Consider the following 23422-nt stretch of genomic DNA (forward strand, 5'->3'; position numbering starts at 1 on the left):
TGCATGAAGAAGCTCCATAGTGATGGATCTTTGTACTCACTCATTTTTGAAACATTTGAGACATGCAAACCATACCTATTGGTATAAACGCATGAAGAAACTCCATGCAAATGGATTGAAGGCCTCATTTTCCAGTGAGATGGAACAAGAAAGTAACTTGTTGGAAGTAATACATTTTTGATGTGTGTAGTCCAATGAGTGCTGAGGCATGTGGTGGACATCGTTATGTTCTTACTTCACTGATGATTTGAGTAGATACATGAGTATTTACTTGATGAATCACAAGTCTGAAATATTGAAAAGTTCAAATCTAATTGAGAGTGAAGATCGCCGTGACAAGAGGATAAACTGTCTACGATATGATCACGGAGATGAATATCTGAGTTGCGAGTTTTGGTACACAATTAAGATAATGTGGAAATTATTTTGCAATTCATGCCACCTAGAACACCATAGTGTGATGGTGTGTCCGAATCTCATAGTTGTGCCCTATTTGATATGGTGCATACTATGATGTCTCTTATCGAATTACCACTATCGTTTATGGGTTATGCATTAGAGACAACCGCATTCACTTTAAATAGGGCACCACATATTTCCGTTGAGATGACACAGTATGAACTATGGTTTGGAGAAACCTAAGCTATCGTTTCTTGAAAGTTTGGGGCTACGACGCTTATGTGAAAAAGTTTCAGTCTGATAAGCTCAAACCCAAAGCGGATAAATGCATCTTCATAGGATATCCAAAACAGTTGGGTACATCTCCTATTTCAGATCCGGAAGCAAAGTGTTTGTTTCTAGAAACGGGTCCTTTCTGGAGGAAAGGTTTCTCCCAAGAGAATTGAGTGGGAGGGTGGTGGAACTTGATGAGGTTATTGAACCGTCACTTCGATCAGTGTGTAGCAGGGCGCAGGAAGTTGTTCTTGTGGCGCCAACACCAATTGAAGTGGAAGCTGATGAAGGTGATCATTAAGCTTCAGATCAAGTTACTACAAACCTCATAGGTCGACAAGGTCGCATAGTGCTACAGAGTGGTACGGTAACCCTGTCTTGGAGGTCATTTTATTGAACAACAATGAACCTACGAGTTATGGAGAAGCAATGGTGGGCCCGGATTTCGGCAAATGGCTGGAGGCCATGAAATCCGAGAGAGGATCCATGTATGAAAACAAAGTGTAGACTTTGGAAGAACTACTTGATGGTCGTAAGACTATTAAGTAAAGATGGATCTTTAAAAGGAAGACACACGATGATGGTGAAAAGTCACCATTAAGAAAAGCTCGACTTATCGCAAAGATGTTTTCGACAAGTTCAAAGAGTTGACTATGATGAGACTTTCTCACTCGCAGCGATGCTAAAAGTCTGATTATGTTAGCAGTTGTTGCATTATTTATGAAATATTGCACATAGGATGTGAAAACATTGTTTCCTCGACGGTTTCCTTGAGGAAAGGTTGTATGTGATACAACCAGAAGGTTTTGTCAATCCTAAGGAGGCTAATAGGTATGCAAGCTCCAGCAATCCTTCTATGGACTGGTGCAAGCATCTCAAAGTTGGAATATACACTTTGATGAGATGATCAAAGCTTTTGGGTTTATACAAGGTTTATGAGAAACTTGTATTTCCAAAGAAGTGAGTGGGAGCACCATAGAATTTCTCATAAGTATATGTGGTTGACATATTGTTGATTAGAAGTAATGTAGAATTTCTGTAAAGCATAAAGGGTTGTTTGAAAGGAGTTTTTCAAAGGAAAACCTGGATCGAGCTACTTGAACATTGAGCATCAAGATCTATAGAGATGGATCAAAACGCTTAATAGAACTTTCAATGAAATTCATGCCTTGACAAGTTTTTGAAGGAATTCAAAATAAATCAGCAAAGAAGGAGTTCTTGGTTGTGTTGTGAAGTGTGAATTTGAGTAAGACTCAAAACCCGACCACGGCAGAAGAAAGAGAAAGGACGAAGGTCGTCCCCTATGCCTTAGTCGTAGGCTCTAAAGTATGTCATGATGTGTATCGCACCTCATGTGTGCCTTGCCATGAGTCTGTCAAGGGGTACAAAAAGTGATCTAGGATTGAATCACCGAACAACGGTCAAAGTTATCCTTAGTAACTAATGTACTAAGGATTTTTTTCTCGATTATGGAGGTGGTTAAAGACTTTGTCGTAAATGGTTACGTCGATGCAAGCTTTGACACTAATCCGAATATACTCTGAGTAGTAAAACGGATTCGTATAGTAGAGTAAACATTTGGAATATTTCCGAATAGGACGTGGTAGCAGCATCTATAAGATGGCATAAAGATTTGTAAAGCACACACAGATCTGAAAGGTTTAGAACCATTCACTAAAACCTCTCTCACAAGCAAGACATGATTGAACCCCAGAACTGTATGGGTGTTAGATTCATTACAATCACATAGTGATGTGAACTAGATTATTGACTCTAGTGCAAGTGGGAGACTGTTGGAAATATGCCCTAGATGCAATGATAAATTAGTTATTATTATATTTCCTTGTTCAAAATAATCGTTTATTATCCATACGAGAATTGCATTGATTGGAAACTCAAATACATGTGTGGATACATAGACAACACACTGTCCCTAGTGAGCCTCTAGTTGACTAGTTCGTTGATCATAGATGGTCAAGGTTTCCTGGCCGGCAAGTGTTGTCACTTGATAACGGGATCACATCATTGGGAGAATGATGTGATGGACAAGAGCCAAACTATGAACGTAGCATGTGATCGTGTTATTTTGTTGCTATTGTTTTCTGCGTGTCAAGTATTCATTCCTATGACCATGAGATCATGTAACTCACTGACAACGGAGGAATACCTTATGTGTATCAAATGTCACAACGTTACTGGGTGACTATAAAGGTGCTCGACAGGTATCTCCGAAGGTGTCCGTTGAGTTAGCATAGATCAAGACTGGGATTTGTCACTCCGTGTGACGGAGAGGTATCTCAGGGCCCACTTGGTAATACAACATCACATATAAGCTTTGCAAGCAATGTGACTCAAGTGTTAGTCATGGGATCTTGTATTACGTAAACGAGTAAAAAGACTTGCTGGTAACGAGATTGAAATAGGTATAGAATACCGACGATCAAATCTCGGGCAAGTAACATACCGAAGGACAAAGGGAATGTTATACGGGATTATGTGCATCCTTGGCACATAGGTTCAACCGATAATATCTTCGTAGAATATGTAGGATCCAATATGGACATCCAGGTCCCGCTATTGGATATTCGCCGGGGAATGTCTCAGGTCATGTCTGCATAGTTCTCAAACCCACAGGTTCTGCACACTTAAGGTTCGGTGATGTTTCGGTATAGTTGAGTTATAGGTGTTGGAGACCGAAGATTGTTTGTAGTCCCGGATGAGATCACACACGTCTCGAGGGTTTCCGGAATGGTCCGGAAATGAAGATTGATACATATGATGGTTTCATTTCGTTTCCGAAAAGATTTCGAGCATTACCGGCAGTTTACCGGGAGTGACGAATGGGTTCCGGGTTTTCACCGGGAGGGGCCCACCCACCCGGGAGTGAGCCTAAGAGCCCAAGGGTGGCGCACCAGCCTTTAGTGGGCTGGTGATTCCAGCCCAAGTGGGATATGGTGCTAGGAAAAGAAAACCAACGAAAAGGAAAAAAAAGAGGGAGGTGGGACGGAAGAGGAGGACTCCTCCTTCCCCAAGCCGAATTGGAGTTGGAGTCCTCCTCTCCTCTCTCGGCCAGCGCCTTTGGGTCTCCCTTGAGCCCCAAGGCTAGCCCTCCCCTCCTCCTATATATACTAGAGGTTTTAGGGTTTTTGAGACACAACTTTGCCACGTGCTACCCTCTCCTATAGATCGTAGTTCTTCCTCTAGATCGGTTTTTTGCGGAGCTCGGGCGGAGCCCTGCAGGAATAGATCATCACCATCATCGGCGCGCCTTCACGCTCCCGGAGAACTCATCTACTTCCCCGTCTCTCTTGATGGGTCAAGAAGGTGGAGATCGTCATCGAGCTATACGTGTGCGGGACGCGGATGTGCCGTACGTTCGGCACTTGATCGGAACGGATCGTGGGACGGATCACGAGACAGTTCGTTTGACGGATCGTGGGACGGTTCATGGGACGGATCCTGAAGATGTACCACTACATCAACCGTGTTTATTAACGCTTCCGCTTAGCGATCTACAAGGGTATGTGGATCCGATCTCCTTCTCGTAGATGAACATTACCATGATAGGTCTTCGTGTGCGTAGGAATTTTTTTGTTTCCCATGCAACGTTCCCCAACACTAAAGGCCTACACTTCCCGCCGCTTTGGCTGGCCAAAAGTGATCTTTTGTCCCGGTTGGTGGCTCCAACCGGGACTAAAGGTCTCCGCATATATATACTCACATCGCCGCGCCAAAGTTTTCAATTTCTCTGCTTTCTTCGGCATGTTCGACATTGCCGCGTCATCCCCGTCTTGCCTCCCCGACTCACCTCGCCTCGCCATCGCCGACTTGCCTCGCCTTGCCATCGCCATCTCGCCTCCCCGACTCGCCTCGCCTCCCCATCGCTGTCTCGCCTATTCGACATCGTCGCGCCGTCACCGTCTCACCTCTGGCCCCGAGCTCCTCACCGCGTTTATGACGCCGTCACCGCCCCCGACTCGCCTCGCCTCGCCGTCGCCTCGTCACCCCACTGTGAGCTCCCCCTCTCCCCCTCTCCCTCGCCCCTATGCCGCCATTATTTTTATAACTTAAGAAAGTTTTTTCTTTACAAATTTTATAGAAAACTATTAACACCTACACAATAGAATCAGTATTATTAGATCCACCGGGAAATTTATTTTTCTACTATTTTTCACTATTGCAGCCACTCGTATATTCCCAGCAAATTTAGTGAAACACAAGAAAAAAAGGAATTTAGGAGAAACTAACCTTATAAAAATGGAAGAAAAGAGTAGCTACCTGTGCAATGAAATAAGTTTGTTAGATCTATACAAACCTTTGAACTTGGCTCGTCCGTTGTTTCCATCCAACTACATGCATAACTTTGAACTAAATATGTACTCCCTCTGTTCCTAAATATTTATCTTTTTAGAGATTTCACTATGGACTAAATACGGATATATATAGACATGATTTAGAATGTAGATTCATTCATTTTGCTTTGTATGTAGTTCATAGTTGAATCTCTAAAAAGACAAATATTTAGGAGCAGAGGGAGTAAATATTAAAACACTGGTCAACAAATTCATCTGAAGTGTCAATATGCAATTAAAATGTCGCAGATAAATATTGTGTGTTAGCATAGCACCGAATCAAGATTGCATGACTTAAGAGACCAGTCCCTTGCAATTTGATACATTGATGTATGTAGGGTTTTAGACCGGTTGTTGCATTTCAAAATAAGGGTTCCAAAAATTGAAAAGTGCATAGCAAGTATTGGTGGAAAATATTGATTACACCGTGATTCCAATATAGTCCATTTCTTAGTTTTGTTTAGTACCCATAGGGTATTTCAGGAAAATAGAATGCATTCGGCCAGGCTAATTAAGCTGGCAAAATATTGTTTTAGAAAGACTTATAAAATGCTTATATTATGTTTCTTAGTTTTTTGTAGAACTACATTTCGTTTCCTTTTTTGCGGTATTTTTTAGTGGACTTGTGATGACCCACAAGTATAGGGGATCAATCGTAGTCCTTTCGATAAGTAAGAGTGTCGAACCCAACGAGGAGCAGAAGGATCTGACAAGTGGTTTTCAGCACGGTAAAATCTGCAGGTACTGAAATTGTCGGTAACAAGTGATTGTGTGGTGAGATGATTCGTAGCAAGCAACAAGTAACAAAAGTATCAACGGTGCAGCAAAGTGTCCCAATCCCTTTTGTAGCAAGGGACAAGCCTGGACAAAGTCTTATAAGAGGAAAAACGCTCCCGAGGACACACGGGAATTTCTGTCATGCTAGTTTTCATCATGTTCATATGATTCGCGTTCGTTACTTTGATAGTTTGATATGTGGGTGGACCGGCGCTAGGGTACTGCCCTTACTTGGACAAGCATCCCACTTATGATTAACCCCTCTCGCAAGCATCCGCAACTACGAAAGAAGAATTAAGACAAAGTCTAACCATAGCATTAAACTAGTGGATCCAAATCAGCCCCTTACAAAGCAACGCATAAACTAGGGTTTAAGCTTCTGTCACTCTAGCAACCCATCATCTACTTACTACTTCCCAATGCCTTCCTCTATGCCCAAATAATGGTGAAGTGTTATGTAGTCGACGTTCACATAACACCACTAGAGGAAAAACAACATACAACACATCAAAATACCGAACGAATACCAAATTCACATGACTACTATTAGCATGACTTATCCCATGTCCTCAGGAACAAAAGTAACTACTCACAAAGCATAATCATATTCATGACCAGATAGGTAATGAGTAGCATCAAGGATCTGAACATAAACTCTTCCACCAAACAATCCAACTAGCATCAACTACAAAGAGTAATTAACACTACTAGCAACCTTAGAAGTACCAATCGGAGTCGCAAGATGGAGATTGGTTACAAGTGATGAACTAGGGTTTGGAGATGAGATGGTGCTGATGAAGATATTGATGGTGACGAGTCCCCTCTGATGAGAGGAGTGTTGGTGATGACGATGGCGACGATTTCCCCCTCCGGGAGGGAAGTTTCCCCGGCAGGATCGTCCTGCCGGAGCTCTAGATTGGTTCTGCTCAAGTTCCGCCTCGTGGCAGCGGCGAATCCACAAAAAAGCTCCTCCTTGATTTTTTTTCCTGGACGAAACCCATCGTATAGCAGAAGAGGGGGGCCAGGGGGGTGGCCGCGCCGTGCAGGCTTGTGGCCACCTGCTGGCGCCCCTCTGGCGCTTCTTTGGCCCAGTATTTTTTATAAATCCTGAAAAAACTCCTCGTTGATTTTTACGGCATTTGGAGTTGCGCAGAATAGGTATCTCAACTTTGCTCCACTTTCGAGCCAGAATTCCAGCTGCCGGCATTCTCCCTCTTCATGTAAACCTTGCAAAATAAGAGAGAAAAGGCATAAGAATTGTATCGTGAAGTGAAATAACAGCCCAAGAAACGAATAAATATCAACATGAAAACATGATGCAAAATGGACGTATCAACTTGCTATTTCTTTGCTGGGGGAAAGTCAAACATACATAGTCCTGACATGGACCTTCGGGCATTGGGGTTTGGTTTGGGAACTACGTTGTTGCGGGAGTCACTACCTAGTTAGTGAGCGCCCCTCCCCGAGCCCACACACACACACACACACACACATTTTGGGTCTGTTTAATAAAATAACCATCATATCGTAATCCTATTGTCCAATTAACTAGTATATGTATGTATACAAAAGATTCTCTTGGTCCTTTAATAAGGGATTTATCAAGAATTAATGCCCCCATTATGGATGTGCACAAGTTGATCCAATTTTTTTTCTAATCTCATCTACGTACCCTAGCTAGCTTCTATAGTCACGTTGTCTTGTGTCAAAGTATTGAAGAAATTCATGGCTTCATCATAAGCCGGAAGTAACACGCGCATTATGGTACGAAGCTCTTCAAAGTTGTTTTTGGAACGGAGTTCCTGATAGGATAATTCGCTTTTTGGTACGAAGTTCTGCAAAGGACTTCCAAGTAGTGATATCCATAAGGCTCTTGCTGAACTTCGTACCAAAAAGCTAATTATCCTATCCGGGACTCCATTCCAAAACAACTTTGGAGAGCTTCGTACCATCATGTGTCTGTTACTTCCGGATAATGATGAAGCCATGGTTTTCTTGAATCCTTTGACACTAGACAACATGACATATAGAAGGGTAGATGAGATTAGGAAAAATATGGATCATTTTCTGCACAACTATAATGGCGCCATTTTGTTAAATCCCTTAAAGGTTAAGAGAATCCGTTATGATTCTGAATCCTGTTCCAAGCATTTTTTTTATTTGCATAGAATTTGTTCTCGAATGCTATGGACAATACCGGTAGAGAAGGAGAAGATGCCCTATTCGAGATCATACGCTCCCCGATAACAGATGAGAATGAAGAAGATGACGGCTCACAATATCTGAACAATACCGGTGATGGTATGATGTTTGATGAAGACGAACGAATAGATGAAGTCCGGAACAATGATGAGAAGGAAATGTTATTCTTCAAATAACAAACACTGACGAGGTATATTTATATAAGGCATCTAGTTATCATCACATGTTTTTATTGATTTGTATATATATATTAGCGAATCGATCTTTCTTCTTTTAGTCCTCCCGATCGAGCAAATAGTCTACAAGCAGCAGGGCAGTTCGAGGCCCGACCAAAATGTTGCCGGCTGGCGTAAAGTACAACATCGATGCCATCAAACCTAATGGCGAACCTGATGAACCTAGGAAGAATGGGAAGAAGTTCATTCGTCAATGCAGAGTTATTGTGAGGGACCAAATCCCGATCTCCGTTCAAGAATGGAAAAAGGCAGCAAAGGGAGGTCCAAATGTTACTTTTGTCGACCAAAGAGCAAAAAATCTGCTTTGGGAATCGCTCATGTCACATTTCACCCTACCAGATCATTTGACAGATGCAGATCTGGAGAAAGTCAAGATCAATGCTCTTAAGAAGATGGCGATAACATTCAACAACCACAAGAAAATTATATGGGCCGCGTATGTCAATGGAGGAAAGCAGACTCCAGAATTCAAGGGAACAATAGAGAAGGCAAGAGATCACTGGGAAGCTTTCGTGAAGTTCAAGGAATCGGAAGTAGCTCAGGAACGGTTGAGAAAAAACAAGATTAATGTCGTGAAAAAGAAGTGGCACCATAAGCTAGGGCCAGGTGGCTACGAGGTGGCCTGACCTAAGTGGGATCGCGTGGACCAAGAGATTATGGATGAGGGGTCACTCCAGTTACAAGGAGCTGGCCTCCTAGGTGCAGAACTTTGTTCTATGGGCATGGGGGCGTTGGACCCAAAGACATGCGCTGTTTTGGAGCGGGCATGTCTTAAAGGAGCCGTTGTAAGTTTACTTGTTGCAATAGAAGAGGCTCGAATGGGGGTGTTCACGCCCAACAGAGAGAACGACAAGCTTACTCGTGCCCTGAAGAATCCTGAACACCCGGGAAGAACACGATGCAAAGGCGTTGTTCTGTGGTTTGAGGGGTTTACGGACTGAAACAACGACTACAAAAGCAGTGCGAGAAATAAGCAGCAGGGGGAGCACAAGATGAAGCTGGAGGAGGAGCATAGGAAGCAGGAAGCAGACTGCCTTCGCATTGTAGAATCAAAGCATGCCGAGTTGGAACTCGCTTTCAAGCGGCAGCAGCAGCACATCGACTCACTTTGCGAGGAAAGGGGGTCTCAGCAGCGGCAGTAGCTAGTGGATCCAGCATTCGATAACACCATCCCATCCATGCCGATAAGCAGCTTGGGTTCCACCCGGGGCGATGATGCACTAGATAGATACCATGTGGATGATATCATAGATACGAAAACTTATGAGCTACACATGAAAATGAAGAACATATCCATGAAGGTGGCGGACGTCTATGCTTATACAAATCCCCCTGAAGCAACCTTCCATTGCAATCCGATTCCAGCTAGCTATGCTCGTGTCGGGGTTGATGAAGTGGTGGCTGGATATTTGGGGCTAGAGCTTGACATTCCTGGAGGTGACGATGAGCACACACTAGGAGAGGCCATACATCATATCATTCTATGGAGAAAGGATTGCATCGTCTTTCCAAGGCCACCGACACCGCGTGAGCCGACTCCTCATCCATGTCCACCACAGTGTCAGCCCACTCCTCCTCCTCCAATTCTGGCACCGCGTCAGTCGACTCCTCCTCCTCCATGTACGACACCGCGTCAGCCTCCTCCTCCTCCTCCAAGTCTGGCACTGCGTTAGCCGACTCCTCCTCCAAGTCAGGCACCGCGTCCGCCATTTCCACCACCTCAGTGGGCTCCGCCGCCTCAGCAACAAGATTAATGCCGCGAAAAAGAAGTGGCACCATAAGCTAGGGCCAGGTGGCTACGAGGTGGCCTGGCCTAAGTGGGATCTCGTTGACCAAGAGATTATGGATGCAGGGATCACTCCAGTTACAAGGAGCTGGCCTCCTAAGTGCAGGACTTTGTTCTATGGGCATGGGGCGACGTTGGACCCAAAGACATGAGATGTTTTGGAGCGGGCATATCTTAAAGGAGTCGATGTAAGTTTACTTGTTTCAATAGAAGAGGCTCGAATGGGGGTGTTCATGCCCAATAGAGAGAACGACAAGCTTATGCGTGCCCTAAAGAATCCTGAACACCCGGGAAGAACATGATGCAAAGGCGTTGTTCCGTGGTTTGAGGGGTTTACGGACTGAAATGCCGACTACAAAAGCAGTGCGAGAAATAAGCAGCAGGAGGAGCACAAGATGAAGCTGGAGGAGGAGCATAGGAAGCAGGAAGCAGACTTCCTTCGCATTGTAGAATCAAAGCATGCCGAGTTGGAACTCGCTTTCAAGCGGCAGCAGCAGCAGCAGATCGACTCACTTTGCAAGGAAAGGGGGTCTCAGCAGCGGCAACAGCTAGTGGATCCAGCATTCGATAACACCATCCCATCCATGCCGATAAGCAGTGTGGGTTCCGCCCGGGGCGATGATGCACTAGATAGATACCATGTGGATGATATCATAGATACGAAAACTTGTGAGCTACACATGAAAGTGAAGAACATATCCATGAAGGTGGTGGATGGCTATGCTTATACAAATCTCCCTGAAGCAACCTTCCATTGCAATCCGATTCTAGCTAGTTATGCTCGTGTCGGGGTTGATGAAGTGGTGGCTGGATATTTGGGGATAGAGTTTTACATTCCTGGAGGTGACGATGAGCACACACCGGGAGAGGCCATACATCATATCATTCTATGGAGAAAGGATTGCATCGTCTTTCCAAGGCCACCGACACCACGTGAGCCGACTCCTTATCCAAGTCCACCACCGTGTCAGCCCACTCCTCCTCCTCCAATTCTGGCACTGCGTTAGCCGACTCCTCCTCCTCCATGTACGACACCGCATCAGCCTCCTCCTCCTCCTCCATGTCTGGCACCGCGTTAGCCCAATCCTCCTCCAAGTCAGGCACCGCGTCAGCCATTTCCGCCGCCTCAGCAACAACGGAAGAGAGGCGCCACAGCTACGTCGTCTACCGTTACAACAGGAGGCAAGAAATTTAGATCTAGTCCAAGCCTCAAGACTCTTCCCATGTTGCCTTACCACCTGACTCCCGATAAAAACACAGCCGAAGTGCAAACCCAAGTGAAGGCCCATTTTGGACGAAACCGCCCCCGTAACCAAAGGAGGTCATACCTGAGCATGTCATAAAACACTTTATTGATAATGCTCAAACAGCTATCAAGCATATCTACTAAGACTATGACCGCTCTATCAAGAAAAAGTCATATCGAGCATAAAAAATGAGGAGTCGAGCTCGCGCTCGAGCCAAGAAGCTGGCAAAAAATAGAGGAAAACTATTCCTCAGCTGGGAGAACAAGCAGTGCAATCGACCCCCCCCCCCCCCCCGCTACAAACACATGTGAGTACCACCAATCAGCAGCTGGTAATAACCGACGATCATAGAAGGCAGGCTAAAGAGGTCGGTGTCACTATAGAACAACTCCTAGGCATCGAGGAGTTCCAAACGTTTACATAGGAGCAACTACAATGGAAATATGTCCGCGGCCAACCTTTGGTCAAGCCTGAGCAGATCCCGCTTCTATCAACGAGAATGTATGAATTGCATCAATGGTACCTGAGAGTAGCTAGTAAAGACTACCGATCAAGAGTCCCTCATGGTGAAAGTCGAGGCAAAGCATTACTACCATAAAAAAGATTTGTGGGTTGAGTATCAAGAAATGTTTCAGTTACTCAATCAAGACGCGCTCGATAAATCTCTCATCAGTTGCTATTGTCTGTAAGTGATTTATTTCTGTAATTTAAGTCTCTAGCTAGCTATAGTGCTCGTTCATTACCTGTAATTATCTTCATTATATATTCTTTTTTGTGGTATTATGCAGAATGAAGATGTATGAAATGAAAAACGTTGGATGCTATGGCATTGGGTTCATCGACCCAAATACCATTAATGAAGAGACATGGACGCGTAAATGGGAACGAAAAGACACAGAGAAAAGCTTGGTAGAGTTCTTGGTGCGACTAAATACCCAACCAGAAATACTACTTCCTTACAACTTCGGCTGAGTGACACTGTCTTGTACTACAAATTCTGTTTTTGCTTGCTAGATTTTAATAAGTGTAGTTGATGAGTTATATATGCACATGCCCGTTTAATTATACAAACGTGTCCGCATGCAGTTTTCACTGGATCTTGCTAATCATTAAAGTTGACGAGGGAAAAGTTCTTGTACTGGACTCACTACTTAAAGACGATAAGACGATAGAGACAACGCAATCGTGAGGGGGATGGTCGACAGGTAATTTCAATCATTATCGAACTATATGTCGGCCTCTTTAGTTCATTTCCTGATATTAAGTAATTAATAACTCCTTTATTCATTTTCTTTGACGGCGGGCAGGGCTTGGGAAAAGTTCATCAAACAGGTTGAAGGCCGACGGAAACAAAAACTAAAATGGGCGCGACCCAGGGTAATTAATTAAGTAGTACTAGCTAGCTACCATCTCCTTAATTCTAGTTTCAATACTATTATCATGCTTGATTAATTATTATCTGATTCAATTCTATTCTCGTAAAGTGTGGAATAATTTATGTCCATACTATGTTTGCGAGAACATTTGCATGATGACGTCCGAAAGGTCCAAAAGTGAAAGACAACTTTGGGTACGTTTACCAGAACACTATTCACAATTCTTTTTATCATGATCTAATATATATACACACAACTAATATATTCATATTGATCTTCTTTTTTAAGAAATATGCAAGACAGGCGGGATCAGCTCCTACCAACGGATCGCGTACGAGCAATTTAAGAGGAAATAGCGGGATTTTTGCTCGACCAGATCATAGATCCCGAAGGAGAATATCATTACAAGATGTAATGCCTCCATGTAATGATCTGCAAATTATAGGATAAATTGTGTGTGTGTGTGTATATATATATATATATATATATATATATATATATATATATATATATATATATATATATATATATATGTCTGTGTGTGTGTGTGTGTATGTGTGAATGGTCGTGCGAGAAATTCGATGATATATATATATGATCGGTTCTACGAGAAATTCTATTTTTATATACGCATAACGTGTACAGTATGTAGTAGCATAAAATATGTCTGAAATGAAAAAGAATTAAATGGGAAAAACAAAATTAAAAGGAAAAAGAAACCATAAACCCAAAATCACTAAACGGTGCGGGCTCGTGCCACGTGGTGGGCATTTGGTCTCGGTTCGTGACGAATCAGCACTAAAGGGGGGGCTTTAGTCCCCAGCCTTTAGTGCCGGTTGCAGAACCGGCACTAAAGGTCCTTACAAATCGGGACTATTGCCTGATTCTGCACTAGTGGGCCGTGCTCGTCGACACGTGGTGGTGGCGTCATGTTCCTACTCCTCAATATCCACAGAGTGAAGAAGCCGAAGCAGAGACGGTGCAAAAAGCTTCGGAGCATGGGGCAGCAATGGCAGGGCGCGGGGGACACCGACATGGGTGTATGCTAAAGAGGAGGAGATAGAGGTGGGAAGGGTGGGTGTGTGACAAGTGTGCCACACTCATGTAGCCAAAAAAAGGAACACACAAGGCGTTTGCTTTATGCCTGTCGTCGATCCAAATATTATCCAAATCTAAGATGAAAATGGGTCTACACGAACAAAAAATATAAACGGATTGGCGTTGTGTATTCATTTTTGGCTAGGCAGACACAAACGAACGCATGCGAACTAAATGAGTCGTTGGGTTGAAGTTGCTCTTAGGGCATCTATGGGTGGACCCCTCAAATTCAGCCCCTCAAACATCCACGGCCGCGTCTGGACGCATCCGCGGACACTGACCGGTCACGGCTTAAATAATTCATTTTACATCGGACATCTCATATTAGGATCTTCAAATCCATACAAACACATGCAAGATATGAAACCTACGTACTACGTAGAACCTATCTACTCCTCTCGAAGATGTGATGTTCTCCGTGCCCTCCGATAAATAAATGGCCGCCTGCCGTAGCTCCGCCCCCTCCGGCGCCTCCGCCTGCTCCGTTGTGGCCTACTTCGCCTCAATCTCCGCGTCCAGCTTGTCGACGAGGGTGTCGGCCTCTGCATTCCTCTGCCGGATTAGCCGGCGATTAGCCTCCACCTCGACCTCATCCCGAATGGAATCTAGGATGGCTTGCTGCTCCGCGATCTCCTCTGATTGGGCAACGGCGAAATCCATCTACGCCTCTGCCATGCTCAAGCCGGGAACCTCCTCCTCCGGGTCGTCCTCCTCCATGGCCTCCGACTGCTCCTCCTCTTGCTGCTGCTGCTGCTGCTCCTCCTTCTCCTCCTCTTCTGTCTCCCTCGAGTACGGAAGGAAACACGCAGCGATGCGCGCAGCACGGCGAGCCTGGATCTCCGCCTCGATTTGAAAATGCCCCTACGAGTGAGCTACGCGTAGGTGGTGATCAGCTGCAGGACCATCGTGAAGGAGAGGGAACTGCAAGAGGAGGCAGATGAGCTAGGGATGGGGGCATGGGCCGGCTTAAATAATCTGCCCCCACCTTAGGCGGGGAGACGGAGTGACGACACGCGACGTTCACACCGCACTGACGGTCGAGACGTCCATCGAACCGTTGGGTTTTCCGACGAGTCTGCATGGAGCGAAGCCGTCAGACAGATGTGGGAGGTGTGTTCGGACTCTCCCATATCTGATCCATATTTGGGATGAAAATGGACGGTGTCGGTCAATCCGGACGTTTAAGGCCAGTTTAAGAGGCCCTTTTAGATCGAATTTTTATGACCTGGCACTAATTGAGCGGGTTGTTCAGATATGTGATGAGGATTTGAGGGGTCGGTGTAGATGCTCTTACATCACCGGTGGACAGGAACGGTCAATGTACAACCCGTTATGCGGCAGGAACTCCTGACGGCCAGGACACGGTGGCTGTCCTGACGTGGTCCAAGGCAGTGGCGATTCCACTGAGAGCATGGTTAATAGTATAGCCAACTGCTCGCTATAAGCAGTCTTATAGCCCATTTTATAGCTAGCTTGTACAATAGTTAGCTATAAAAGAGTATTATTTTTATCATATATGGGCATATGGCCCACCTTTCATTCTCACAAAGCACCTAGGAGCACGTGCAAGAGCTCGCTCTTCACGAAGAGCCCGCTTTCCTTCTCTCTCCTCTTCTCTCTCATCCAACTCAGCAAAAATATAGCATTTTAATCCTTACAGCCTGCTGACTTTACCTTATTGTACTTGCTTTAAAGTGTTTCAATAGGATTAAGCCTTCCCTTTAAAAAAATATTTTAGCTAAACATATGGGCAGTGCTCTGCGCCGGCGCGTCGGTCGTCCGATCCACCAGCTGTACGTGGGCCGCATCGTTAGATCTTCATGCAGCATTATTCTCTCGATGCAACAATTTCGTCCACGATGCAGCATTTTTTGTCCATGGTTGCAAAAAAAATATCAACGTGGTCGTAACAAAAAAACGAAGCTGATGATACGTGATAGCAAAATAAAAAAAAAGGTTGTAGCAAAACAATCCGGTAAACTTGGGTTGCAACTCCGACAAACGTGTATGCAACTTTTTTAATGAACGGTTGCAGCAAAAAATTATATCGGTCATAGAAAAAATTAATACGGTTGTAGCAAAAAATTCCGACAAACTCGGGTTGCAACTAAACTTGGATGCAGCTTTTTTAGTGGACAAAATTTAGCAACAACCACCAACGTTTGCAGCAAAAATCATGTCGGTAGTAGCAAAAAAATAATAATAATTACAACAAAAAATGACGCCTCACAACACAAAAAGAAGGAAGGGTCAACCGCGCAGGATCGCACGACGCGCACGGGACCGGCCGAAGCGTTCGGCCGGCGCGCCGTGCCAAAACGTTTCCCTAAACATATTACGTGACAATCTATACCTACTAATAAAGGAAATAGGTATTCTTAATCTGTCATACTATTTTATAAAAAACTGTTTGACGTTTCTGACATTAAACCCGCAGTACATATCAAATATTTTTTTAAATACCCATATCTTCTAAACCGTAATTCTAAATTTAAAATTTTATATATGAAATTTGTTTAGAAAAATATGTAAAATCTGAGTATAATGTTATTTTACTCAGATTATAAACCATCATTTTGTAAATTAAGAACTTACGATATTGTTTTCTCCTGTTGCAATACACGGACCCTTTTGCTAGTTATACTAAAGTGTTTAACTTATAAATTGCAAGTTTGCAACACAGTTGCTAGTTAGACTTAGAAACTTGATGTTTTATGCCTATCCTTTAATTTCGTGCTAGATTCGTCGCTGGTCCCAGGGCGACACGGCGGCTGTCCAGGCAGGGATGCATCGGCCGCGCCCGGCGGCCCCGGACCACGAGACGGCGTTCCTCCCGCGGCCGTCGGCAACCGCGGGCAGCTCCGGTGGCGCTGCCGGGGAGTACTTGGGCGCCTCCGTCCACGCCGGCCGTCACTGCCGGCAGGCAGCCCGTCCGTGCGTCACTCCTGCTGGCGTGCAGCGAGTCCCGTCTAAGGACACGGTGTTGAAGAGACGGGCGAGCAGGGTCACTCAAACCCGAATTGCAAGTTCGCGTGCTCTATTTTGCTCTGTGGACAGAAATGAACACGCGGTGCACGTCGATGAATCTCCGGTGCAATTGACCATTTAGCTTCTTCAGTTCCTGTCAAGAATCAGCTGTCCACTGGAAGCTACCGGAATCCCTTCCCTTTCGCCGGTGCGGGGATGGTTGAATTTAGTATATAGCAAATTGACAAGTTGATGATCTGGTTAGGTTGACAGTTCGCACTGCCATGTCCACTGGCGGTCAAGTCGGTCTCCCTCCTGTCTCCTTAAAAGCGATGGAGGAGTTTGCCACTCACACCAAAAATGGAGGATGCTGGATCTCACCGCCACATCGTCGTCCTTGCAACCCTCGCTCTCTCTGCCGTGCTGCTCGCGCCGTGCGCCGTCGCGTACCCGTTGTAGGTGTGCGGCTCGACGGGCAGCTTCCCGGCCAACAGCACGTACCAGGCTAACCTCGGCCTCCTCGCCGGCGCGCTGCCAAAGAACGCGTCCTCCTCCCCGGACCTCTTCGCGACCGCCGTTGTCGGCGCCGTCCCGGACCAGGTCTCGGCGCTCGCGCTCTCCCGCGGCGACGCCAACGCCACGGCCTGCTCCGGCTGCCTCGCCGCGGCCTTCCACGACGCGCAGAACTTGTGCGCCTACGCCAAGGACGCCGCGCTCTACTACGAGCACGAGCCATGCATCCTCTACTACTCCAACGTCCCCTTCCTCTCCTCTCCTCCGTCGACAACTTCAGGGCCAGGGTGCAAATTAGCGCCGACCACGTCAAGTCGGACCCCGGCCGGTTCCACCGCCAGGTGGCTGCGCTCGTGGACGCCACTGCCGACTAGCTACGCGGCGTATAATTCCACGCGGCGGTACGCGTCCGGGGAGGCCGACCTCGACGTCGACAGCGAGTTCCCCAGGGTCTACAGCTGGGCGCAGTGCACGCCGGACCTCACGCCTGCGCAATGTCACGATTGCCTCGCCGGCATCATCACGAGAATGCCGCGGTTCGCGGACCGCATCGGGGCGAAGATTCTTGGTCAGGTGCAGCTACAGATACGAGATATACACCTTCCTCGGCGGCCCGGTGATGGTGCGGCTGGCTGCGCCAGCGCCAGTGCGTGAGCCTGCAACCCTCGCCCAACGAGGTGAGTCCCACTCCCATGTCTTGTTAAGAGCATCTAGAGCCGCGGATTTTTTTGAAAAGGAGGCATCGTCCCGGCCTCTGCATCGAATGATGCATGCAGTCATTTTATTAAGAATGAAGCAGTTTGAATGAAATACAAAGTAGTCCCAGAAATCAAAGAAAAAAACAAGAAAAAGAGTTACACGGCGAACATAACACCAATACCAACTAAATCCATCAGCAAACAGTACTATGGTCCAATCCTATTAGCATGCCGCCATCCATATCGGTTGAAAATAACCTGAGCTACCATCTCTCATCGGACACACCCAGTAACCAAAGGCTCCCTGGTTTCCACACGAGTGAGTAAGGACCACATGTGAATCAAGGTGGTAGCCCTGAAGATAACCTGCAAAAAGTTAATATAATTCATTCTGTTAAAAACTAGATCATTTCTGCAGTTCCATATAACCCACAGAATAGCACAAGTTCTAACTCGAATTACTCGCCAATAAATTAAGAGCCGCGGATAGCAAATCCATGGCTTCAAAGTCACGTGGACGCATTTCTGCGGTTTCATATAGCCCACAGAATAGCACAAGTTCCAACTCGAATTACTCACCAATAAATTAAGAGCCGCGGATAGCAAATCCAGGCCTTCAAAGTCACGTGGACGCATTCTTTCTATATCTATCCCTACTAATAAAGCACCTAATGCTTATGTGATACGTCATTAAAATTCTCTAATATTACTCACCAATGCCATCTATAAGTTATAAAAAACGTTTTGCAGGGAATCCTCGCATGGGCCGGTCCAAGCATAGGGACCAGCTATACTATGCTCTGCTCGCTGAAAAATAAACAACACGTCCACTTGGGCCAACCCATGGTCGGGGGCCTGTTTTTTAGTGTTTTAATTATTATTTATATGTTCCTTTTATTTTGTATAAATCAAATAAATCAAAACAAAAACTTTCGAAATTCAAAAAAAAATATTTACATAAATATTTGATAAAACATAAAATGTTTGCGAATTCAGAAATTGTTCAGGATTTTTATAAAAATGTTGGCATATTAAAAAAATCGTAATTTTGGAGAAAACATTCGTGAATAAAAAAAATCCATCATTTTTAGCAATTTCTTTAATGCAATTAAAGAAATGTTTGATAATTCAAAAAATGAATTATTCGCCAATTGACAAGAAAATACTTGAAAACAGTTTGTAATATAAAATATTATTTGGAATTAAAAAAAATGTTTATAAATAGTAAAAAATGTTCTTGATTTTGAAAATGTTTCCAAATTTGTAAAAATGTTCACGAATGATCGAATGTATGCAGTCCAACAGTAATGCTTCTGAGTCTTTCAGATTATATACCTGAATGAATTTTGAAGAATTAATTGTAATGGTGGATCGGAATATTATACTATTTTTTAAAAAATGTTTCTTGAAATTCAGAATAATTCTTTGAGTTAACAAGTTGTTTCAACTTGTGAATTGTGAATAAAATTAAAAAAAGAAATACTTTCTTGCATTTGTGAACAAGGTTTTGAAATCATGCGATGAGATATGAACATAATATGGTCATTGTCATTGAAGATGGTGGTTTTTTTTTCCATTGCAACGTACGGACCCTTTTGCTATAGATATCTCATTCTTACAACTTTAAATTCATACTAAAAATCATGCAAACAAGGAGATCCACGTAATAAGTAGATGAATAAGCTATATTATGTCTATTCTTGTTGAAGATGTCTACTATTTTCGTGTCCGCCTCCGGGTACGTGGGCGGCAGCCACGGTTTTGGGTACCGAGTGAGAAAAACGGATACCGGGCGGTACCCGCGATTCTCGCTACCCCTCGGAAATTGGCATCCCATGCAAAAAAAATCAAATTTTTGAAATTTTTGAATTTGAACGCTGAAACTATAGCTAAGTAAGGTCCAATCTCATGTAAATCATGGTAGTTCTTTTGCTGTGGTGGTTAAAGCCTAATGCTACCCGACGTCAGGTCGCGCGTTCGAGTTCTAATTCGCGCATGTTTTTTACGTTCTCTAGAATTAAGTTGACCAAATCTAAATTTTTTTTTTGCCAAAAAGCAGGGATTGAACCTGCGACACAACAAGTACTTAACAGCAGGCTAGCTACCACTGTGACAGGAAACGACTCATGTTCAACAAGCGTACAATAGCTATCCATTACATGCTTGAAATTTTGAATTCAAAATTCGTTTAAAATATTTCGGTCGGTATTTGAACGGTATTTCACGGTATCCGCAAATTCCGGCGCCCCTCGGTAAAATAGTGCAGTCCGGTAACCAAAATCTTGGCGGCAGCCATAACTCCGGCTCCTGCAGTTCCTCTGTTTGCTCCGCCTCTACATCAAGTTCGAAGAAAAGTGCGTCAATCGCCGCCAAATAAACTCTTGGTTGGCCTTGACATAGGCCTCATCCTAGATGGACTCCAGGATAACCTGTTGTTCCACCATCTTCATCGCTTATGCGACTGCGAGCTCCACCATAGCGGCCTTCATGTCGTAGCCACCAGCCGGCGCCAACTCCTCCTCCAGCTCATCCACGTCGTCCTCCTCACTCCTGAGGATCCTCTATCGGAACCGGTAGCTGCTCCAACTCCTCCTGTTGCTCCTCTTCCCCCCCCCCCTCCTCGGCCTCTGGCTCCGGCAAATCCGGAGGGAAGCCAGCTGTGATGCAAGCGGCGTGTCTCGTCCGGACCTCCTACGCGATCTGGAAGCGATGCTCTGGTGTTAGCATAACCTAGGTGGTCTTCTTCTGTCGGATCATGGTGGACGGCAAGGTAAGAGGGAGGTGGAGACAGCGAGAAACGTGCACAGGCTGGTGGCGTGGAGGAGGAGAAAGAGGTTGTGGCTAGGGTTAGGAACACCAGCTGGCTTAAATAGATGGACCTTGGCCTCGGGCTGCGAGTCGGAGCGGCGCCATGCTGCATTCACAATCCCATCGGGGGAGACACCCGTCGTACTGTTAGGTTTCCGGTGATTCCGTATGGGACCCGACCGTTAGTCCAACGTGGCGGACGCGCCTGGTCACGTCCATGCCTCATCATATCCGCCATATATTTGTGCTGGATATATAAGGGATACCGATCAACTCGGACGTTTGAGGTGTCCGTGTGAATCGAATTTTTACTTGTCATATCCGCCCTATTCCAGCTGTAGATGCTCTGAATTTGATGATATAGACAACTCTATAGCCATGTCCCTGTCGCTTGCTACTTGTTTGCCTGGTTATATATGATTTATGCAATTCACCCTGACTTTTCTGTTGAAAATTAAGCAATCAATTATATATATTTCCAATGGGCGGTACTAGAAACTAGGCGCACTAGACGATGTAGAAAGTCTATATGCGTATATTACAACACAAAATTGATTGCAGCAAACGTAGTATTAGGCTACCAGCGCCATCTTGCTCAGAATACATATCTTGAATTTTTGAGCCGTTAATTACTCTTGTATCTATTACAGGAAAATTGCGAAACAAGACCGTACTTGTTCTAGCAATCGTGCTGGCTCTATTTGTTGCAATTCTAGCTATCACTACCATTTGTCTCTGTTATTCGAGGAAGAAGAGAACAAGATCAGCAAGAAGTGAGCAACCACCCTATGTGTTGTCTTGAACTTCTTAACAGTTTGGAACTGAATTTTATAAGTACAAAATAGAGAACTTCTTGCGGTCCTGATGAAACATATATATGGTGCCTATGTTCTCCCTGCATTTTGACAGATTTAACTGATGGTGAGGACATTGTAAGCATTGATTCACTTATCGTCGATCTACCAACCTTACGTGGTGCAACAGATGACTTTGCCGAGGCGAATAAGCTTGGAGAAGGAGGATTCGGTGTAGTTTATAAGGTACCAGCACATACCAATTCATCACCATACTCTTTTCCGCTTCGACAAGTGATCATTTCCTGCAATGCAGGGAAACCTTCCTGATGGCCGGGAGATAGCGGTGAAGAGGCTCTCCAGAAGTTCAGCGCAAGGAATAGGAGAGCTCAAGAATGAGCTTGCTTTGGTCGCCAAGCTTCAGCATAAGAATCTTGTCAGGCTTGTTGGCGTATGCGTGCAAGAGCATGAGAAACTTCTCGCTTACGAATACATGCCCAATAAAAGCATTGACACCATTATTTTTGGTAATAGCTTAGGTAATAAGTGGGATTGCTCGAGGATTGCAATATCTTCATGAAGATTCGCAGCTGAGAATAATCCACAGGGATCTCAAAGCCAGCAACGTTCTGTTAGACTCCGATTACACTCCTAAGATTTCAGACTTCGGTTTGGCAAGGCTATTTGGAACAGATCAAACAAGGGAGGTGACAAACCGAGTTGTTGGGACATACTACCTCCGTCCGGAAATATTTGTCCAAAAAATAAATGTATCTAGACTTATTTTAATTGTAGATACATCAATTATATGTATTTTTAGGACAAGTAATTCCGGACGAAGGGAGTAGTAAGTATGGTCCGATTCGTGTGATGATATTCATACGGTGTGCCAACTATAATGACATTATGCTCCTGTTAATTAATTGTAGTGGATACATGGCCCCAGAATATGCAGTGCGTGGCCGGTTTTCTGTAAAATCGGACGTGCTTAGCTTTGGCGTTTTGGTGTTAGAAGTTGTGACAGGAAGACGAAGCAGTTGCTCCTCGAACTTGGACGAGTCTGTCAATCTCTTAAGTCTGGTAAGTTCCTTAATTATCATGGTATTGAACTATTAATAACTTCCGTAAAAATACTGAATGCTAGCTACTTCGATACAGGTATGGGAACACTGGACCACGGGTACAACTGCAGAGATCATAGACTCGTCTATGAGAGGTCATGCCCCAGGAAACCAGGTTGTGAAGCTTTTTCACATCGGCCTGCTCTGTGTCCAAGATAACCCAGCAGATAGGCCTATGATGTCCACAGTAAATTTCATGCTTAGCAGTAACACTGTGTCTCTCCGGTCTCCATCCAAACCATAATTTCTCATGTGCATGAGCCCTACTTTTTCCCAGTCGCCGGCATACAAGGTATGGCATCAACAAATGAAGTTTCAATCACAGAGCTTGAACCAAGATGAGCAAAAGGATGGTAAAGGATTTTTATTTTTTTTTTGCGTCGAAATTTCAGAGCTTTATTGATGAAAGGTGTTCGCTGGGCAGTCAGCCAAAAGGCTGCTCACCAGAAAACTAGGAGTTTCAGTAAGCCAGCTTTCGGTAGCGTTTCTAGTGCAAGCATACTTGGCACATAGATGCGCTGGACCGTTTGCTGCTCTTAATACATGTTGAATTACAAAAGAGGAAAAGGTAAGAGAAAGCTCTTCAATCTCAAATAAAATTGGAGCCACAACGGATCATCCGTCCCGACGATCATGCCAGAGATTAACCACCTCCTGGCAGTCTGTTTCCATCACCACATCAGGGAAGCCCCTTAGGCTAGCAAATATGACTCCTTCCCTAAGTGCAAGGGTTTCGGCAATGAGAGGATCAGTCACACCAGCATGATGCTTGGCC

The 23422-nt window shown here is 44.8% G+C and overlaps 1 pseudogene; it reads left to right on the forward strand.

Moving 5' to 3' along the window:
* The first annotated feature begins 17073 nt into the window (after positions 1-17073).
* Positions 17074-22891, forward strand: LOC123441459 (annotated as a pseudogene).
* The last annotated feature ends 531 nt before the right edge of the window (positions 22892-23422 follow it).

Source organism: Hordeum vulgare, chromosome 3H (assembly GCF_904849725.1).
Source record: "Hordeum vulgare subsp. vulgare chromosome 3H, MorexV3_pseudomolecules_assembly, whole genome shotgun sequence".
Classification (NCBI taxonomy): Eukaryota; Viridiplantae; Streptophyta; class Magnoliopsida; order Poales; family Poaceae; genus Hordeum; species Hordeum vulgare.